Consider the following 23017-nt stretch of genomic DNA (forward strand, 5'->3'; position numbering starts at 1 on the left):
TTTTACACACTGCATTGGCAGATATAGTAGCACAGGCAGTTATATGACTGAAGTGAGAATTTCCAGACAAAAGCCTAGGTTTGGAATTCTGCACCTACTGACATCATACAAAGCTACTATCTGTTAAAACCAGTTAAGCAGAATACAGTTGTCTGAGAAAGAGAGGTTACTAGAACAAAGCACTTTCAAAATGTCTTTAAAAAGGCACTTTCAGTGGAGCTTTAAAAGGAGCATGGTGCTTTGATAAAGCATTATCTTCAAATGAAAATATGTCTTGACAAACTCTTACTTGAAATCTTTGGTCAATCCTTCATCAAGAATCACACCCAGACTGTTTGTAGATGATGGAAACTCCATATGATTTTTGCCACAAGATATAAAGTGAAAGGAATGATGCTTTTAATAAATGAATACAGGCATGCATAATAATCTCTTCTATCTTTATGGATCTGAGCTTTTGTCAGCTCATGGCTATACAGTATGGAAATAATATTCAGCAAGCCATATTAATGTCTTATGCAGATGCCTGAGAAAAGCAGATGCATACCTGAATGTCTGCAGCACAATGGTAATGACAGGTACAGGTATGCAGTGATGGCTTTTTCTGATATGACCATCCACAGTGCAGCATATTCACAGTAAACAACACTGGAGCCATGACTGAGCCTTACAAGGGTACATATTAATGAGTAGCACTGGAAAGCAACTCCATAAAACATTCAGTGTGCATGGTCTGAAAGGTAACATGCAAATTATTCAAGTACTATGGAATTTATTTCATATTTTAATCCCAGTTAATTTGAAAAGGTTGTAACATGGCAATGAAAGCTGCAGTTTCAAATACTGCAAATAGTTAAAAGATGATCAACATGGAAAATAGCTGATTTCTATATTGATGTTGCCCATAAAGAGGTCACTAGCCACAGGGTTGAGGTCAGCCTCAGTATTGTACCTTGATCTAAGTATACTGACAAGGATTAAGCATTTCATTGATTGCTAAATAGTAACATTTCTTTAAATAAACCACTTCTCAAAACCATGTGGAATTCGAGAGAGACTGGCAATGATTTTCAAAACTGCTCAGGTCTATATACAATTTCTTGATGGGGGGAATCGGTATCTCTTTCACAGTTGAATTTGAGACCCCATTTCTCAAGGAAGATCACGCTACTCTCAATTAATCAGCCATAATGCCTTGGAGGAAGGGCACAAAGAAAAAGTTTAGAATTTTCTTCAGGAGGCTTGGCTGAAAGTCCAGTTAGGACGACATAGTAGAGAAAAGAGCAAGAAACAAATGAAAAATGGGAATGTTCTCAGCTAGAAAGAGAATGATCTAAAGAAATACCCATTTGATTTTATTGATATAAACTGATATATTAGGAAATATGACAGAAAAAGACTACAGAAAGTGAATAACTCCCAGTGTGTTACATAACTGATAAGAGATGAACACAGTAAATGGGACAATTATGAAAGATTCATTATTGTAATAGAAATATATAGACTGTAAAACTGTGTAGCTAAGCTAATGACAGACAAAATTCTGCAACAAAATTGCAGATAAAGAAAGGAATGGAAGGGAATGAGTAGAGTCCTCCAATGGAAGTACTAAATAGATTTAACTACAAAGCAGTTAAGACAAGTATAACAATTAGATGAATATCAAAAAGGAAAAAAAGCAGCAAAGCTAATTAGAAAGATAAATGTAATAAAATCAATGTATAATATCAAAAGCGATCATAATTTTTCAAACACCACTTCCAATAATTAAACTACAAATATCTGCACAATATTTTAGCAGGAAAACTAAAGCATATAGAAAAATCTCCCTTGAAGAATATGATATGAAAGCACTTCAACAAAAGTGAGCGAATAAATATTTGGGAATAGATGAAGGGTCCATGATACAGCACAAACTAATGAGAACAAAGCATGGTATGGAGTGTTTTGGAAGACTGGCACTGATTTAAAGCTACCTTGCCATTTGGGAATAAAATACAAGCAATAAATCAGCTTGACCATCTTCTTTAGGTTTTCAGCATTGGCATGAAAGGCTGGCCCCAAAAAGTGTTCTATCAGTTGGACAGGCAAAGAAGAAAACTGCTTTGGCTTAAGAAATGATATAGGTATAAAGTGCATGGTATAATTATATGTCTGTCAGTCTGGCAGAGGTATGGAACTCATTAAAAATTGCTATATACATATATATCAGCCTGCAGCTGTGGAATTACATACATTCTAGTGATATCATAGGATCCAAGCATAGAGAAAGTCTTAAACCAGGAAGAAAACAATTCTAAAATGATATCCTTGCTCACATTAGTAGAAATGATAATTTATGTAAATAAACCAAAAGTAGACAAGAAATAGGTGGCAACAGAAAGTGCTAGAAAACAAAGGAAATAATATGAAGAATAAGACTAGAAGAAAATGAGAGAAAACAGAAAGGCTTACAGTTACAGTGGCTTCTATAGATAAGACTTGAAAAAGCAACATGTTGATCAGGATTTTTTGCAAGAATGGTTAAGCACAAGGTGGATTTAAAAGTAAGATGCAAGATTAATAATAGTTGCTTGATGTAGTGGGCTAAAATGCATGCTGGTTCACAATATGTTTAGAAAAAGTGGTACATACAGATAAATCAGATGGAGGTTTAGTATAGAACTTAAAGCAATCACACATTTGGCTGCTGGTTGTGGTGTTCTAATGGCAAAGGGTCTCTATACTGAAAGGCTCAGTAATGCACCAAGACTGTTATACTGGGGGTTGTGCAAACACTACACATAACAGGTAACTTAGAATCAATAGAAATGTGAACCACAAAGAATTACTTAACAAGAAGAAGTTATGATGACATGCACTATGCAATACCAACACACTATAAAGTTAAAGCAAGAAAAACAAATACTGCAGTTGAAAGAAAGAGGAAAAGTAAAATTAATTATTGAAATAGCTACACCTAGCAATTACTGTGTCCTGTGTATTGAAAGACATAGTCCTAAAATTTCAGTGTATACAAGCTGAAACAAGAGCCATGTTGGACAGACAACTAAATGGTTCCAATATAAGTATTAGGAACAGGGTTAATTAAAAATAATTTTCAAGCATAATTAAATAATCTCTTAATATATGTCACAATATACAATCTGTAGAAAGAGGCAATTCTAGGTGCATTGCTGGTGCTAATAACAGCACTCTTAGAAGCATCAAACTTCATTGATACATTCTTGCCAAGATATTGCAGCATCACAGTTGTCCATTATTTACTCCACTTTTTTTAAACAATTTTATTGAATTTCAAATAGAGACAATAATTAACATAAAATATTCACAAAAAACAATTGTTGAATATATAAAACAAACTCTATCAGATAACATCAATAAACTATTTACAAAGATGTTCACCAATACATTAAAGTTAATGCATAACAAGAGACTGAAAAATTATTTTCCTATCAGTTCATATAACGTATTCTACATCTTATATTTAGAAGTAGTCCTAATAGATCTAAACTTAATGGTCAATAATTCCAAATAGCAAACTTCAATTCAGGGATTTCAATTCTTGAATAGAGGGAGCAGTATCTGATTTCCAATTTCTTGTTATGATTTTCCTGGTGACAGTCAGTATTGACCAAATCAAAGGGTATTTATTTTTAATGCAATTATGTACTGGTGTGTTAAATAATATCACAGATTTGGATAGGGTGAAATTATCTGAAAATAAGCCTTGTAAAAAAATATTAATGTCTTCCCAATATTTCTTTAAGAGTATACAATCAAAGAACTTATGTGACTAATCTGCTTTTACTATATTCGTACATCTCCAACATATTTTATTATTTTTTTTAATTTGCTCAGTATGTGTGGAGTTAAAAAGGATCTGTGCATAAATTTCCAAGTATATAATCCCCATTTTATTGATGTTGTGGTTTTGTTAGCTGATTTTAATATGTTTTATCTTGGTCATTAGGACATAATTGTTAATTAGAGAAAATGAATTCCAATAATTCTTGGAGTAAGTATCTGAATCACTTCTCATTATTTTATATATTTGTGATAGATTGTTTTTCAGAGGAGATTTGTCTTGACTAGATGAATTTAAATAATGTAAGAATTTAGGTATTGTACTATTACTGGTGACATTAACTCAAATTTGTTTAAAATAAATTGTCTACATTCTTGTAAGACTAACCATGAGTTTGTATCTATATCAAATTCAGCTTTTAAATAATCAAAAGATTTAAATTCATCATTTATCATTAATTGGGACCAATGTGTTAAATTTTTGGGTCTATATTACGGTGTGAATAAGCCATAACATCGAACACCTGAACGCTGACAAGCATTTAGCGAAATTCACTTCTGGGATTCACTGAATACTTGTTGGGCAAATATGTAGTTGGTCTATTACACAATGTTTCCCTTTTCTCCACTGTAGTATTTCTAGATGATTAAATTAAGAGTATTCATGCATGATTACAATGGAAGAGTACTGCTGTATTATTAAACTGAAAGTGTATTGTTAGATGAGTCAACTAAAAGTCTGCTGCAAAATGAGAAAGCTGAATGAGTACAAATAATAGTAGTCATTTTCTCAAATTCACATTTTCCCACAGTTATGAAGGAATTGCATATCGAGATACATATATTTATAAACATGAAGGTGGTTTGAAATCTAAGATATATCGAAAAAACACTTTTTCTAATGACTACCTTGAATACAGTAGCTTTCATCCAGAAAAGCTTAAATATAATATTTTCAAGGGGCAATGCATACGAGCCATACATATGACCTCAGATTACAATAAATTGGTTGAAGAAATCAAATTTATAACGGGTATATTTCAGGAGAGGAGGTATCCATCGGATATGATGCATGATGTGGGACAATATTCTATTCAAGAATGGGGGAGAAAATATAAGCCACTATTAGGATCAGGTAGTGTTAACAACCAGGTACAAAAGTCCACCACAATTTTGAATAACAATTTTAATGAGACAGTTCAACATCCGAGATCTCTTATTATTTTATATAGCCCAATAGCTAGTGAAGTGATTAATATTATAAACAAATATTGGTATTTGCTGTCAGGAGATCCCCATTTATTAGATGTAATGGGCACTAAACCAGGAATAGTTTTTAAGATGGGACAAAACATTAAAAGGTACTTGGAGCAACATAATGTAGGTATAATTGATGGAGAGAATGGAATAGTTCAACACACTACAAAATGTGGAATATGTAACCAATGTAGATACATATTGGAAAAAGAACAAGTGCTTATACAGAATGTATTTAAGCCAACAGTTAGATTTATTAAAAAAAATTGGTAACACAAAAATGGTGGTATATATGGCCAAGTGCAATAAATGTGCAAGTTATTATATGTGTAAGATGGAGAGATGTTCTAAGAAATGGATTTATGAACATATGTACAACATCAGGAGGAAGGATCCCACTAATGCATTATATAGACACATTGAAAAGATGGGAAATATGCACAAATTTAAATTTGCCATTTTGGACACCATTAGAAAGGATCCCAGGGGAGATGATTACAAGACAGCATTAAGCTATAAGGAAGTATGGTGGCAGTTATATTTGGATGCGACAACTCCACCTGGGCTTAATGACTACATTTCTTGCAAGCCTATACTAGAGATGAATTAGCATTATAAATACGTATAGGACAATATATTTACAATGTATTTATAACTTGTTTATTTTTATGAAGTAATAAAAATTTATCTACAATATGCTTATTAGTGGTACATATTTTGGTTATTTGAGAGGCAGACAGTATTATTTTTAACACAGTGTATCATTTCTACACTTAATAATACACTGTTATTTGTACTATGAAACAGTTTCTTTGTATGGATCGGTCAGACCCATTATCTGTATAGGTATCTTATTAGGGATAGCGTTAGGTGTCAATGTATTATGACGGATACATGTCTTCAAGTATCCATGTATTTTGGAGACTTTTTCACACATATTTTGTATATGTTTGTAGCAAGTATGCATTTCCATACCTTTATTTAACATTAGGGTTACACTGTAGGATGATAATGCATTTATGTTAACTTATATGTCATGGGTGACAGGCAGGATGAGTTGTTTCTATTTTTATCAGCATTCGGATTTTTATATTTTTATATTTTCAACAACATGGTAGGAATGTGAAGATTTTGATTTTACAATGGATTTTTTAACAGATTTTATAACATATTCACAGTTAGTGCACTTTGCAAGCATTTGTATTAAAATTATATATATTTTTAGATGAAATTAAAGAGTTTAGTAAATGGAATTATTATATGCAGATACTGCTTTAAGAATTCAAACAGTAAATGTTGAAACCAAGCCAGTATTTTGGCGCCAACTTTCAAATATAAGGTATACTACCATTAATAACAGTGTTCTGATGAAGCCCACTATCCGGTGGGTGAAAGCACTTAACCGTTTATGATTTTCACTAAAGTATATATAGTTTGTATTTTCTGTGGAATAAACATATTTTAATACAGAGGTGATTGGACACTTATTGGTGATTCTGTGGCATTTTTCCTAAAATACCAACAAAGATGACACATTTTTGTTTTGCATCCTTTCTTCTTTAAATATGGAGAGGGTGAAATTTGTTTCAAGGAAAATGGATGTGTATTTATGTTTTATACATAGAAGTAATTTGAGTAATTATTTTGTAGAAGACTTAGATGTATGTAGTTTCAGTCTTTCATATATTCTAATTGCCCCCTCATGTATCCATTTTATTAATACCTCATTCAGTTTCTGCAGTACTTGAATTAGTTTTATTTCTTTAAATAATATATTTCTTCGTGGTTATTATTGTGTTTTCTTCCATAAAGCTGTTGTAGGAATCTTCATAAACTCCTAATATATTGCTAATAGTTATGTCTTACTTGACCACTAACACAATCTTAAAAATCCCCTTATCCAGTTCTTAGCATTTTTATTACTCTTTTACTTAAACTGTTTGTGGACAATACATTTTTAAGGAAGCAAAACCTAGTATAAGTTAAATAATATGGGTATTATTTTGTATAGTTAAAATCTGTCTCTCCTTTCTATCTTCTCTATAGTCAGCTATGTTTTCACTGGTTCCAATTATCATGAAGTTTTATTTATTTTATTATATTTTACTTTATATTTTAGTTACTATGCATTTGCTTTACTGTATTCTTGTTTCATTCATCTTATGACATGTAATTTTTCTAAAGTGTTTACCCTTAAAGCATTGCCTTATTCATGCCTCATAAGTTTGAAGGAGAGATGTTTGCATTACAGTTTTTTCTTAAGGCTTGAACTATTAAATTTAATGTAAAAGTTTTGCTTCCTTCATCATGAAGGAAATGAATAAGTCTGTATGACACTTGATTCTATCATTATGAGACTAGAAAATCTCACCTGCAGTTCATATAAATAACACATTTCTACAGCATCAGGATGCTTAAAGTAATTGGCTGTGATCTGAGGTAAGTTTAGGATTTGCTTCACAATAATTGAAATGCTAGTCAGATATCCTGAAGAAAAGGTAATTCAGTAATGTGTACTTCTGCAGTTTAACATATTCATGATAGTTATTGGCAATATAATTGTTGCAGTCCTTATTTTTTAGAAATGTTATATATTTAACACATGCATTTATAGGTACACATGATCAATTTCTGGTGATTTCGATAAATCAGTTGTGGTATCTATACAAAAACAAATACCTCATCCCATTATGCAGTTGCTAGTCATGTTGTGAAGAACAGTGTGATAAATCCTGATGACCATATATGCATTTAAACACTTCCATTTTTGTTTTTCTTTCTTTGATTGTAACCCATCCACTGAGTATCCTTCAGTATTAACAGTCCATACTTAACCTTCTGCGAATAAAAGGATGCTCTTTAATTGCATCTGAACAAACTAACATTTACTTGCAGCAGGGTTTACAGTTTACTAATAAGGAAGTACACATGAGTCTTCAAATGATATTGTAGATTCACGGCTGCTTTATACAGAAGGAAACATCATTTTTGTACAATGTCTGGCAACCAGTTTTCCTGACAGTTGCCATCATATGCCAAACATGGAAAAGTAGCCATCCCTAAATAAAGATAATTATCTTTAGTCAGCATTACTGTCAAGTATATATTTGCTGATAAAATAAACCATGATAAAAAGTGAAGATACGTATAAATGGAGGATGTGGCTGATGAGATGTGTTAAAATGATCTTTCATTTCAGTGAATAACACTATTATTTTCCCCTTCTACATAATAGCATTGTCAGTCTATAGTGAATATGAATTATTGTCTACCAGAAAAATACTGGACAATGAGTGACAGTGGAATTGAATGCATATAGCTTTCAGCCATTTTGTGCATTATTCATAGAACAATAGCTGCCACTGATGCATATAGCTGTCTAGTACTTTTCAGACTTTGGATATCAGAAAATATTACAGCAATTGAGTAATGAATGACACTGAAGTATGTAGATAAAATTCCATGGTCCATTTTTTTATCAAAGAGCAATATCTGGCAGTAGCATGGAAAATTTACTACCAAATTATTATTTCTGTAAAAGATAGAAGTATAATTATTTATTGATATCTGTTTCTTATATGGAAATAAATAGTAAGAATAAATGACATGTTCAAAAAATGTACCAGGAAGTTTCTTTGATATTAAATATAGATGCATGGTGAGTAGGATTTTGCATCTTTTTTTTTTGTACTGATTTGTTTTGATGCCACTGTTAGAGGACTTTTTTGCTCTTAAGACATAGCATGGACAGACCAGCAAAGATAACAGGGAATCAATGTATGCAGTTAATTTTATTCACAGCAACAAGTTGTCTCAAAGAACTCCAGATAAGAATACCGTTTTGTTAGAAACATTAATCAGTTTTGTTCTCAATAAAACAAAGACCAGTTACCAGTTAAACAGAAGAGTTGTTCACCAAAAATGTAATATCACTGAAAAGGAATGATGAAGCAATTTTGTCCTTACAGCTCCTTGGTTAACATGAAGAATGAACAATAAAGACCTAGCCAACAAAGCTGCTTTACCTCTGTGAAATAATGCTATTGCACTTTCAAGACAATATTAATTCATCTCATGAAACTAAATATGCTAACAAAGTTATAATTTATCTTCTTCCCACAGTCAGAATAATACTTCATTCTTTAGAAACAAAGATCAATTGCAGCTTTAGAGAGAAAAGTCAGAAATTTAACTATTTTGATCATGCATTGATATATGGCACATAACAAGTGCCACAGAGAAAAATACACAGGAGACCCCATATAACTTCAGTTTGTAGGTGACCAGAATAAAAAAGTGATCACCCCCTTTCAATCTATCTTGTTGTTTTAAAATAGTGACTCACCAGTCTCCACTAAAACTTAACTTTTTAGACAGGTAAAACTTAAGTTATTTACTTTCACATCTAACTTCTCTAGTGCACACTGCAGTTTGTAGGATGAACCATTTTTTCATCTTACCTTTAAGCATCCTTGTGACTAGCACTGTTTCTAATACCTGCTGGAAAGCAGTAGGAAGCCTTAAACTGATACAAGCACTGAACTCTCCTTATTACTAAGGAGAAATTATTTATAATTAAAGGAGAAATTAATCATAGGCACTAAACAGCCTATAATTGCAAAGTACCTTGCTAAGGGAAGGGAAAACAGCTCCTGTACTTTTCAAAAAAGCACCAAACCAGGCATGTTCAAGGGATAGCTTCCAGTGATTTATCCTGTCCACCTGGTGAATCTGGGCATATTGGGGCAATGCAGCAATTGCCTCATGTACACAGACAACCCTCTCCTCCTACCACCTAACACTACAACCTGTGAGAGATGCACTTACATAGCCAAACTGGAAGCAAAGCTCTCTCCACCCAAGATTGTGCTAGACAGTCAAGAGGAGAAGGTTAACACCTGCACTACACCTCAAGCAACACATAGCCCTTCTAAATTCACACCACCAACACGCACTGATAGCAACACTAAATCCACATATGTGGAGGCCCTTAACTGTAACTTGCCCAAGCAACAACGACCTCCAAAGCTGAAGTGCAAACAAACACCAATCACAACCAAAGTGTCAAATAGCTCACAACACCAGTGTGCCACCCAGCAGCAGCCCCTAAGGCAAGACAACGTACCTAACACTCTAGTCATAGGTGACTCTATAGTCAGGCATACTGATGTCCCACTCACCAGGCTGAACAAGGAGAAAATTGCACTCAGCTGCCTGTCGGGTGCCAGGATCCGCCACATAACGCATGCACTCAAGTCACTCCACAACAAGTACAAATATGACTCTGTCATTGTCCATGATGGAGTGAATGACTTGAGACATACCTCCCTGGACTACATGAAAAGAGACATGGAAGAGCTCTCAGATCATGTGACCCAGTCGGGTATGACCCTAGCCCTGAGTAGCATCCTGCCTTCGCCCAGAATGATACCACAATATAAGGACAAAATGATCGACTTCAACAATTGGCTAAGCTTCTGATGTCATTCAAAGGGGACCCAGTATCTCTCTGCCTGGGATGACATGATCGACAGACCATGAAGCTTTGCCAGAGATGGTCTGCACCTGTCACCCCTGGGATTCAGGTTACTGGCTAAGGCTCTTGCCACCACTATAGTTCCTTTTTTATGCAAAGTTCAAAGGACAAAACCACCACCGTAACAGGTACAAGCATGCAAAATCTGAAGGTAATGCTACTCAATGCTAGAAGTCTAAATCTCAAAATGCACACTCTTCATGCACTCCTAAAAATGGAGAACATCGATATCTGTGCAGTAACTGAGACCTGGCTCAAGGCTCCAGAGAGCACCCCTGCAATACCAGGCAACAAATCTTACCACACTATTCGACCACCGAACCAGGATTGAAACACAAAAGGTGGAGGAGTGTCCATATTCACCAAGGATATTCACACCACCAGGCTAGTTGCCCAACACAATGCGTCTGAAATTCTAAAGGTGCAACTAACACTAGGTAAGACTGCAATCCAAATTGTAGCTTGCTACAGATCCCCCACCATGCCCCAAGATTCTCACTACACCTTTCTAAACATACTGGAAAATATTAAGATACAACCAAACACCCTAATACTGGGTGATTTCAACTACCCTGCTATTAACTGGGAAAACTTCTCATGTACCAACACCTTTGCCCAACGGTTCTTGGAATTCATAAATTCCAATGCCCTGGATCAACTAATCCATAGTCCCACCAGGGGCTCCAATATCCTAGACCTGGTAATTACCAACATAGGAAATTGATGCTCCACACCTATCATCACCCCCTTGTTGTTCAGGTCAGACCATAAGCTAATCACCCTAAACATCCACATTTCACCCCCTCTCCCCAGTAAGGAAACCTCCATAAAAAACTTCTCGAAAGTCAACTTCATGCTACTCAAGTCAGAAGTGACAGACTTCATTGCACCCATGCAGACGGGAACTGAAAGTTCGACTGCTGAGTCCTACACTAAAGCACTGTACGAGCACATCCACTCATGCATGAATCGTGCCATCCCAAATCGAACCAATATGCTCTCTTCCAAAAAAAGAAAGCAATCTGGGAGTCCCCTGCCATAAACAAACTTTACAGCAAAAGGAAGAAACTGTTGCAAAAAAGAGGAAAATACCATGATGCAAAAAATTCCCTTACCAGCTTCAGTAAGAAGCTGAGATCCCTCATAAAATCCTCCAAAGCTAGTTATGAAAATAAAATTGCCAAAGATTCCAAAGACAACCACAAGGCATTCTATAACTATGTCAAGAATCTAAATGGCAATGCTCAGATCTACTCTGAGCTACAACAGAATGGCATTAAATATACTGATCCCAAGGATATTGCCAATATCCTGGCAGATCGATTCAGTGCCAACTTCACCCCCCTCACACCCCCTAAATGGCCCATCTCAATATGGAAAGATTGCCAAATTCTGGTAATAACGGCCACACAGGTACAAAGCGCACTCTCCAAAGCTAAGAATACAGCATCCTTGGGACCAGATGACATCCCGGGCTGTGTACTACATGAACTACAAAATGAACTGGCACCTCACCTAAGTGTCATGTTTAATCATACCCTCACCTCAGGCTTCATCCCAACTGAGTGGCGCACGGCTACAGTTATCCCACTCCACAAGGCGGGATCCACCTTGGATCCTGGGAATTACCGCCCCATCAGTCTGATGAGCCTGATCTGCAAGGCCATGGAACATATTATCATGGAACTCATAAACAAAGATACTGGTAACCTTCAAACACTGGATCCCACCCAGTTTGGGTTTGTGAAGGGCCAATCTTGTCTCCTGAACCTGATTGACTTCTTTGAATCAGTCTTCAGAGCCGTGGGTGAGGGTAAGGCAGTCCATGCAACCTATCTGGACCTCGCCAAGGCCTTTGACACCATCCCCCACTCTGGAATCATAGATAAACTTACTAAACTAGGCATTAATCCCTACATCATTCGATGGGTTGCCAACTGGCTTACTGACAGAACCCCCACTGTAAAAGTAGCCGACTCCAAATCCAGCTCCAGACACGTGACAAGTGGAGTACCTCAGGGTTCAGTCCTGGGACCGCTCTTGTTTGGTATCTACTTCTCTGAAGAACAGGCCAACACTAAGGGACTCTGGCTAACAAAATTCGCAGATGACTGCAAACTGGGAGCCATTATTGAATCCCCAAATGATGTGGATACTCTACAAAAGGGCCTTACAGAAACAGATGCTTGGTGCTAGAGCCATGGGCTCAAGAGCAATGCCAAGAAATGTATATTTATCCCCTTTGGGAAAAAACATGTACCCGTGAATTACCACATAGGTGGCAGTACACTAAACACCGAAAGTGTGATAAGAGACTTATGGACACAGGTGGACAGTGGTCTCACCTTCAATAACCACATCACCACAACAGTCAGGAATTCCTTCTATGTGGTACACCTCATCACTAAGGGCTTTTCATCTAGAAAAAAGGAGGCCATTGTCCCACGGTACTCATCCCTCATTAGGCTCATTATAAAATACAACTCCCCATTTGGTATGTACCTCTCAAGACATCTGCAACAACTGGAAAGGGCGCAGAAATACCTCACTAAAAGAATCACAGGCCTAAAGCAAATGCCCTATGGTGACCACCTTAAAAAACTCCAGCTATACTCTGTCACATATCGTCTACTCAGAGGCGATCTCTGCTTAACATACAAGGCCATGTCAAACCGAGAGCTGTTGGACATGCTACACTTAAAGAAATCCCAATCCCTCAGAGCCACACGTTTCAGGGATCTAAACCTTGTCATTACAATAAACAAAACATGCTGGAGGGATAGGTTCCTGACCCAGAGACTCCCCAAACTCTGGAAGAGACTGCCCATACATGTCAAGCAGAGCGCCTCCTTGGCCCACTTCAAAAGGAACCTTGACGATTGGATGGGAGAAAGCAAATTCACCCCGGGGATCACGTCATTATATTGGGCGACTTCAACTACCCAAACATAGACTGGGAGCATTACTCTAGCTCCAACACCCTAGACCAAAGGTTCCTAGAATTTATAAACTCAAATGCTATGGAACAACTTGTTACCACTCCCACAAGAGGGGAAAACATACTGGACCTAATCATCACCAAAATGGGGACTCTATGCTCCAGATCAGAAGTGTATCCCTCACTGGTAAGATCAGACCATAAACTAATCTCACTGGATATTCCCATTCTGACCCTACCCCCTGCCCAGAAAACCACAGTGAAAAACTTCTCTAAAGCAAATTTCACACTCCTCAAAACCGAGGTGGAATCCTTCAAAGCCCACGGGCCTGTGGAAAATACAGACCAGACCACTTAATCCTTTATAAATGCATTCTATGAACACCTTCAGGAATGCATGGATCATACAATCCCAAATAAAACCAAGACCCAATCCTCCAAAGGCAGACGTCCTGTCTGGTGGACCCCAGCCATAAACAAACTATACAATAGAAGGAAGAAGCTACTACATCATAGAGCAAAATCCCAAAAAGGGAAGGCATCTCTGATCAGTATTAGCAAAAAACTACGGGCACTCATAAAATCATCTAAGGCCAGCTTCGAGAGAAAAATTGCACAGGACACTAAGCATAATCACAAGGCTTTCTTTAGTTATGTTAGGAACCTGGGTGGGAATTCCCAGATATGCTCAGAATTAGTCCAAAATGACAAAAAATACACCGAACCCACAGACATTGACAACTTCTCCCCCACTCCCCACCAAAAGGGCAAATATCTATCCCAGCAGAGTGCTGGTCCCCTGACATCTCAGATGCTCAGGTAAGAGCCGCCCTCTCCAAAGCAAAAAACACAGCATCAATCGGACCAGACGGTGTCCCGGACTGCATCCTACATGAACTCCAAGAAGAGCTAAACCCAAACATAAAACTACTGTTCAATCTCAGCCTTACTACAGGATATGTACCCAAAGAGTGGTGTACAGCAGCAGTGGTCCCTCTCCACAAAGGTGGTGCCTCAACAGATCCTGGAAACTATCGCCCCATAAGCCTGACTAGCTTGGTCTACAAAGCTATGGAAAGGATCATCATGGACCTCATAAATAAAGATGTTGGGAACCTACAGACACTGGATCCTACCCAGTTCGGCTTTGTTAAGGGCAGATCCTGCCTCTTAAACCTGGTCGATTTCTTTGAAACAGTCACCAAGGCCATTGACGAGGGGAAGGTGGTCCACACAGCCTACCCGGACCTCGCAAAATCCTTCATACAATACCCCACTCGGGCATTATAGATAAGCTCACCAGCTTAAATATAAACCCCTGTGTCACTAGATGGGTTGCAAACTGGCTCAAAGACAGAACCCACATGGTTAGAATTGCTGGAGCCATGTCAGACTCCAAACCAGTTACAACTGGTGTCCCACAAGGCTCAGTCCTGGGACCTCTCTTGTTCGGTATATATTTCTCTGAGGTACAGGCCAACATGGAAGGACTGTGGCTGACCAAGTTCACAGATGACTGCAAACTGGTCACCATAATCGACTCTCCAGCCGACACAAGCATCCTCCAAAAGGGCCTCATAGAAACAGACAACTGGTGCCAGAGCCATGGCCTCAAGCTAAATGCCAAAAAGTGTATAGTCATCCCCTTTGGCAAAAACAAAGTGCCCACAAATTACCACATAGGTGGTAATCCATTAAGTACAGAAGAAGTAATTAGGGACCTGGGGACCCAAGTTGATAGCAATCTCTCATTTGACAACCACGTGGCCAAAGTGGTTAGAAACATTTTATATAGCCCACCTAATCATGAAGGGATTCACATCTAGATCAGGGGAGGTTATCGTGCCTCTTTACTCATCCCTCATCATGCCCATAATTGAGTACAATGCCCCTTTTGGGATGTACCTTACCAGACACCTGCAGCAACTGGAAAGACCCCAAAAGTACCTCACCAAGAGGATCAAAGGGCTCAAACAGATGCCATATGCTGCCCGGTTAAAGAAACTCCAGCTCTACTCAGTGGCATACCGCCTGCTTAGAGGCGATCTGTGCCTGACGTATAAAGACATGTCCAACCCAGAATTAATGGACATGCTGCACCTCAGAAAATCCAAATCCCTTCGAGCTACGCACTTGATAGACTTGAACCTCAGCACTGAAATAAATAGGACATGCTGGAGGGACAGATTCATAACCCAGAGACTCCCTTCACTCTGGAATAAAATCCCAGTCCAGGTTAGGCAGAGTCCGTCATTGACTCTCTTCAAGAGGAATCTTGATGAGTGGATGGGAGATCGTAGGTTTACCCCGGGTATCACTTCTGTGTCACTGTTAGACAGAGGCACACTATACTAACCTCGAAAAAGGGCATAGCAAAATTAATTTAAAATGGGTGGCGAAAGCCAAGCACACTCTGGCTAGGCTTATAAATGCCCTGGGGTAGATAGCCTAGTATGAACCTATGAATTTTAAAAATGAGCTTGAGATAGACTGACTTTTGATCTGTTTCCAATTTAAAAAAGTGATATAATCTTTCTGTTACCTTCTGCATGTGGTTGTCATCCTCTATCACACTGCGTAAATGCCATAGGTTATGTGAGAATGTTTCTTGCCAGCCGTGTTGTAAATGGTTTAGTACATCCCATTTTGCTATACTTATCTACTAAAATTAATAAGAGGGAGTTGTTGACTATTTTTTTTTGCTGTATTTCTGTATGGCACCTGTTCATTTGTCAGCAAGACTGGACAGTGCATGTATCTTTATTTAATGCAAAGCCTTTCACTATGATGGAAGCTAAGACCTTTTTTATAAATAACTCTTTGTATATCTGCTAACCAAATGTATAACCGATATGTAAACATTAATAACCCCATTGATTTGGCCTTTACCAATATGAGGTAGCTTTGCTCCCTTCTAATTGCAAATTCCTCTACAGTCAAATCAGGCCATAAGTCAATCACATTCATCATATGACTAACGACTGTAGCACTTTCCAATACCTTGGTATACAGAGATTATAGGAAGGATAATCTCAAACTGAGTTGATGGCCTGGCTATATTCAAAATCCCCTTTCATCTTCATTACCCCACTATTTATGCTGCATCCTTCACAGACAAAGTTTGTCCACATATAAAGAGCTAGATAGAAGCATCTTGCCCCCTTAGCAATAAATACAGTGCCAGATTAAAAAATAAATAAACTCCTGTGATGGAACCCAAATATAAATAGGCTCTATAATAAAAGACACAACTAACAAGTTACCAAAAACACTCTTGCTAAACTAAACAAGGAACACAGAACCCTTATCAAATCAACCAACATTAGATCTGAAGTAAAAATAGTCACCCAGGTGAAGGATGATCACAAAGCTTTTTTACTCATGTTAAAAGTATTAGAAACAATGCCCATCACATAGTCAAGCCCAGAGGATTTAGTCAATCCACTGGTGGACAAAGCTCAAACATTAAAACCCTCTCTCCTCCAATAGTCTCAGATCACATAACCACATATATATCCCTCACTCAAATTTCTTAAGAACAAGTTTTAAAGGCACTATCTAAGGTCAAGAACGCTACACCTATAGGGTTAGATAATATACCAGGCCACCAACTGGTCAGGCTAAAACATGACATTTCTGATCCCCTACATAAGCTTTTCTATAGCTTCCTCAAATCGAGCATCACACCAGATGAATGCAGGACAGCAACAGCCATTCCTTTGCCCAATGGTCGGGCTTCAATGGACCTCGATAATTTTAGACTCATAAGCTAGGCCATCCTCATCTTTAAGGCTATGGAAAGAATCACTTTAAAATTAATATATAAGGATATAGGTAATCTACAAACTTGACCCTACTCCCTTCAGATTCATCAAGGGCAGATTGTGCCTACGCAACCTGGTTGACTTCTTTGACAAAATACTGAAGCAATGGATGAGGGCAAAACACATCTAGACCTCAAAAAGGCATTAAATACAATCCAGTACTCAAATACTGTACATAAATTCTCCCAGCTAAATGTCAATCCCCATGCAACTCTTTGAATAACAAAATGGCTCACAGATATATAACCCAAGAAATTAGGGTGGGTTGTTATACCACCTCCAAAAATTCTGTCAGTAGCAGTATAGCCCTGGGTTCAATCCTTGTGCTGCTCCTCTGGCATTTACGTCTCCAAGGTCAAAGCTAATATTAATGGTTTGTCTCTGGCCAAGTTTGCAGATGAATGCATACTTGGTGCCATCAGTGGAGACCAAGATTTCCCAACACAGCCTGTCCTAAACAAATAGCTGGTGTTAAAGCCATGGACTAAAACTAAATGCCAAGAAATGTATAATTATATTCTTCATCAAGAATGACTCCCCTTGTAGCTATCAAATTGAAAACACAGCTTCAGAAATCTGATCCCATGGTTGGGTATCTAGGAACCTATGATAATAATGAACTTCCTTTGATCACCACATATCCACTGTTGTAAGGAAGTATTTTTTATTGTACAGCTTTTATCCAAAGGCATTGTGTCCAGATCCAGGGATGTAATCATTCCACTTTACTCAGCATTTGTTATTCCAGTCATTGAGTATAAAGTCCCTTTGGTATGTAACTATCTGAACAAGTGTTCATAGGTTCATAGGTTCATACTAGGCTATCTACCTTAGGGCATTTATAAGCCTAGCCAGAGTGTGCATGGCTTTCGCCACCCATTTTAAATTAATTTTGCTATGCCCTTTTTCAAGGTTAGTATACTGTGCTTCTGTCTAACAGTGACACAGAAGTGATACCCGGGGTAAACCTATGATCTCCCATCCACTCATCAAGATTCCTCTTGAAGAGATTCAATGAGGGACTCTGCCTAACCTGGACTGGGATTTTATTCCAGAGGGAAGGGAGCCTCTGGGTTATGAATCTGTCCCTCCAGCATGTCCTATTTATTTCAGTGCTGAGGTTCAAGTCCCTCGAGCGCGTAGCTCAATGTGATTTGGATTTTCTGAGGTGCAGCATGTCCAATAATTCCGGGTTGGACATGGCTTTATACGTCAGCCACAGATCGCCTCTGAGCAGGCGGTATGCCACTGAGTAGAGCTGGAGTTTCTTTAACCGGGCAGCATATGGCATCTTTTTGAGCCCCTTGATCCTCTTGGTGAGGTACTTTTGGGGTCTTTCCAGTTGCTGTAGGTGTTTGGTAAGGTACATCCCAAAAGGGGCATTGTACTCAATTATGGGCCTGATGAGGGATGAGTAAAGAGGCACGATGACCTCCCCTGATCTAGATGTGAATCCCTTCATGATTAGGTGGGCTATATAAAATGTTTTTCTAACCACTTTGGCCACGTGGTTGTCAAATGAGAGATTGTTATCAACTTGTCCCCAGGTCCCTAATTACTTCTTCTGTACTTAATGGATTACCACCTATGTGGTAACTTGTGGGCACTTTGTTTTTGCCAAAGGGGATGACTATACACTTTTTGGCATTTAGCTTGAGGCCATGGCTCTGGCGCCAGTTGTCTGTTTCTATGAGGCCCTTTTGGAGGATGCTTGTGTCGGCTGGAGAGTCTATTATGGCGCCCAGTTTGCAGTCATCTGTGAACTTGGTCAGCCACAGTCCTTCCATGTTGGCCTGCACCTCCGAGAAATATATACCAAACAAGAGAGGTCCCAGGACTGAGCCTTGTGGGATGCCACTTGTAACTGGTTTGGAGTCTGACATGGCTCCAGCTATTCTAACCATGTGGGTTCTGTCCTTGAGCCAGTTTGCAACCCATCTAGTGACATAGGGGTTTATATTTAAGCTGGTAAGCTTATCTATAATGCCCGAGTGGGGTATTGTATCAAAGGCCTTTGCGAGGTCCAGGTAGGCTGTGTGGACCACCTTCCCCTTGTCAATGGCCTTGGTGACTGTTTCAAAGAAATCGACCAGGTTTAAGAGACAGGATCTGCCCTTAACAAAGCCGAACTGGGTAGGATCCAGTGTCTGTAGGTCCCCAATATCTTTATTTATAAGGTCCATGATGATCCTTTCCATAGCTTTGCAGACCAAGCTAGTGAGACTTATGGGGCGATAGTTTCCAGGATCCGTTGAGGCACCACCTTTGTGGAGAGGGTCCACTGTTGCTGTACGCAACTCTTTGGGTACATATCCTGTAGTAAGGCTGAGATTAAACAGTAGTTTTAAGTTTAGGTTTAGCTCTTCTTGGAGTTCATGTAGGACACAGCCCGGGACACCGTCTGGTCCCATTGATGCTATGTTTCTTGCTTTGGAGAGGGCAGCTCTTACCTGAGCATCTGAGATGTCAGGGGGGCAGCACTCTGCTGGGATAGATAATAGCCCTTTTGGTGGAGAGGGGGGGGAGAAGTTTGCGCTGAACCTGTCAGCTAGGATGTTGGCAATGTCTGTGGGTTCAGTGTATTTTTTGTCATTTTGGACTAATTCTGAGCATATCTGGGAATTCCCACCCAGGTTCCTAACATAACTAAAGAAAGCCTTGTGATTATCCTTAGTGTCCTGTGCAATTTTTCTCTCGAAGGTGGCCTTAGATGATTTTATGAGTGCCCGTAGTTTTTTGCTAATACTGATCAGAGATGCCTTCCCTTTTTGGGATTTTGCTATATCATGTAGTAGCTTCCTCCTTCTATTGTATAGTTTGTTTATGGCTGGGGTCCACCAGACAGGACATCTGACTTTGGAGGATTGGGTCTTGGTTTTCTTTGGGATTGCATGATCCATGCATTCCTGAAGGTGTTCATAGAATGCGTTTATAAAGGATTTTGCGGTCTAGGCCATATTATCCACAGGCCCGGGGGCTTTGAAGGATTCCACCTCGGTTTTGAGGAGTGTGAAATTTGCTTTAGAGAAGTTTTTCTCTGTGGTTTTCTGGGCATGGGGTGGGATCGGGATGTGAATATCCAGTGAGATTAGTTTATGGTCTGATCTTACCAGTGAGGGATACACTTCTGGTCTGTAGCATAGAGTCCCCATGTTGGTGATGATCAGGTCCACTATTTTTTCCCCTCTTTTGGGAGTGGTAACAAGTTGTTCCATAGCATTTGAGTTTATAAATTCTAGGAACCTTTGGGCTAGGGTGTTGGAGCTAGAGTAATGCTCTCAGTCTATGGTTGAGTAGTTGAAGTCACCCAATATAATGGTGTTTGGAGAGACCTTCATATTTTCCAGTGTTCTCAGGAAGGCCGAGTGGGATTCCTGGGTTTGGGAGGGTGGTCTGTAGCAGGCTATAAACTGGAAGGCAGTTTTACCCACTGTTAGTTGCACATGGATAGTCTCTGATGCTTCGTGCTGTGCCACCAACCTGGAGGTGTGGGTATCTTTGACAAATATTGATACTCCCCCTCCTTTTGTGGTTCGGTCCAAGTTTTAGGGCTGAAAAGCATGGTATGAGGTATAACCTGGTAGTGCTGGGGTGCTCTCGAGAGCCTTGAACCAGGTTTCTGTTACTGCACAGATATCGATGTTCTCCATGCTAAGGAGAGTTTTGAGTGCATGCATCTTGAGGTTTAGACTTCTAGCGTTGAGTAGCATTACTCTTAGTTTCTTATCCCTTGTGATACCTATGGAGGTGGGTTTGTCTTTTGAGCCTTGCCTAAAAAAGGCACTATGGGGTAGCAAGAGCCTTTGCCAATATCCGAAAGCCCAGGGGGTGACAGGTGTAAGCCGTCGCTAGCGAAGCATCGTGGCTTGTCGAGCATGTCATCCCAGGCTGACAGGCATTGGACCCCTTTGAATGACACCAATACTTAAGCCAATTGTTGAAATTGATAATCTTGTCTTCATACTGTGGCATCATTCTTGGTGAGGGTAAGATGCTACTCAAGGTCAGGGTCATACCGGCCTGGGCTACATGCTCAGAGAGCTCCTCTGTCTCTTTTCATGTAGTCCAGGGAGGTACGTCTCAGGTCATTCACACCAGCATGGACAATGACTGAGTCATATTTGTACTTGCCTTGGAGTGACCTGAGTGCTTGTGTTATGTGGCGGATCCTAGCGCCCGACAAGCAGCTCACTGTGACCTTCTCCTTGTTCAGCCTGGTGAGTCAGACGTCAGTGTGCCTGATGATAGAGTCACCTATTACAAGTGTATCAGGTGTGCTGTTTAGCCTTAAGGGCTGTGACTGTTCGGCACACTGGCTTTGTGAGCTATGTGTTGCATGTGTTTTGTTTTGGGGTAGCGGTTGCTTGGGTGTCTGCTTTGGAGGTCTCTGCTGCTTAGGCAGATTTTTATTTAGAGCCTCCAAGTATGTTTTTGTGTGTTTATGTGTTTGGTTTGCTGTCGTGGTAGGTCTATGTGAGACTGGAATTTTAGTGAGTGTGGTTTCCTTCTCCTCCTGACTGGTTACACCAGTACTGAGTTGAGAGAGGTTAGCCTCCAGTTTGGCTATATGGTTGCATCTCTCACATGTGTTGGAATTTGTTGGGAGGAGGAGAGGGTTGTCTGTGTACATGAGGCAGTTGTAACATTGCCTCAAGATTCCCAGATTCACCAGCTGGACTGGAGAGGAGATTGACAACTGACCTTTGGACATGCTAGAATAGTATTGGGAATTTCTTTATAATTAAAAAAAATGGCCAATGGGGAGCAAGGTACTCAGGGAGTTTGTGAGGGTGTAGTGCTTTTAATTTTTAGTGCTGAATTATATAATTGCTTTAGTGAGCAAGTGCCAGGTAACTTATATGCAAATATGACACAGTAACTTTCAAGTGTAACAAGGAAATAAGTATAGTAAGCTATGCAGATATCACTAGGGATCCACAGAAGCTGAAAAGCGGCTTTTAGGTGGAATTAGCTTTTCAGGAAATAACAAGCATACAAACAAAACTAGATTCAGCAGGCCTGGATCTAGTCTATGCTACAACAAACAAGGTGTACCAATTACAATAAGAAATAGTTCAAATATGCAGGCACTATAAGCCTTTAACCAGAAATTCCCAGCTCAGAAGGGCAGAGTCCAGCCTCTTCTCCCACAAGAGTGCAGACCATGAACCTTCTTAATGTAAAATAACTGGCCTGAAGCCCAGGTGCTTAAACCAGAACTAATACACTTTTAGAATAACAGACACTGAGCCCTCAATCAGCAGTTCCCAACTTAGAAGGATGTAAGCTACCTGTCCTGCCACCACAGTGCAGCCCACGAACCTTCCTAATGTAAAACAACTGGTCTAAAGCCCAAGTGCTTAAACTAAAAGGCTTAGAATAAGTTACACCAAGCAGTAGTAAATACAATTGAGTACTTTTAAGATGACGCAAAAGCAAAATAAAGCAGGAAAAAACACAAATACAGTCAAAGCAGATAATTTTTTTTTTTTTTTTTTTTTTTTTTGTGGAAAGAGAGAAAGGAGTAGCCAAAACTAAGCTGATTGGCCTTCTCAAATGTCTCCCTGTACTGGGTAGAATGAGATAATGACACTAGACTGGGAGGATGGTCCCAGATCAAATTTACACTAGGGGCGGGCAACTGCAGGGAGGAAG

The sequence above is a fragment of the Protopterus annectens genome, chromosome 17.part0, assembly GCF_019279795.1.
Source record: "Protopterus annectens isolate FY-2018-M chromosome 17.part0, PAN1.0, whole genome shotgun sequence".
Classification (NCBI taxonomy): Eukaryota; Metazoa; Chordata; order Ceratodontiformes; family Protopteridae; genus Protopterus; species Protopterus annectens.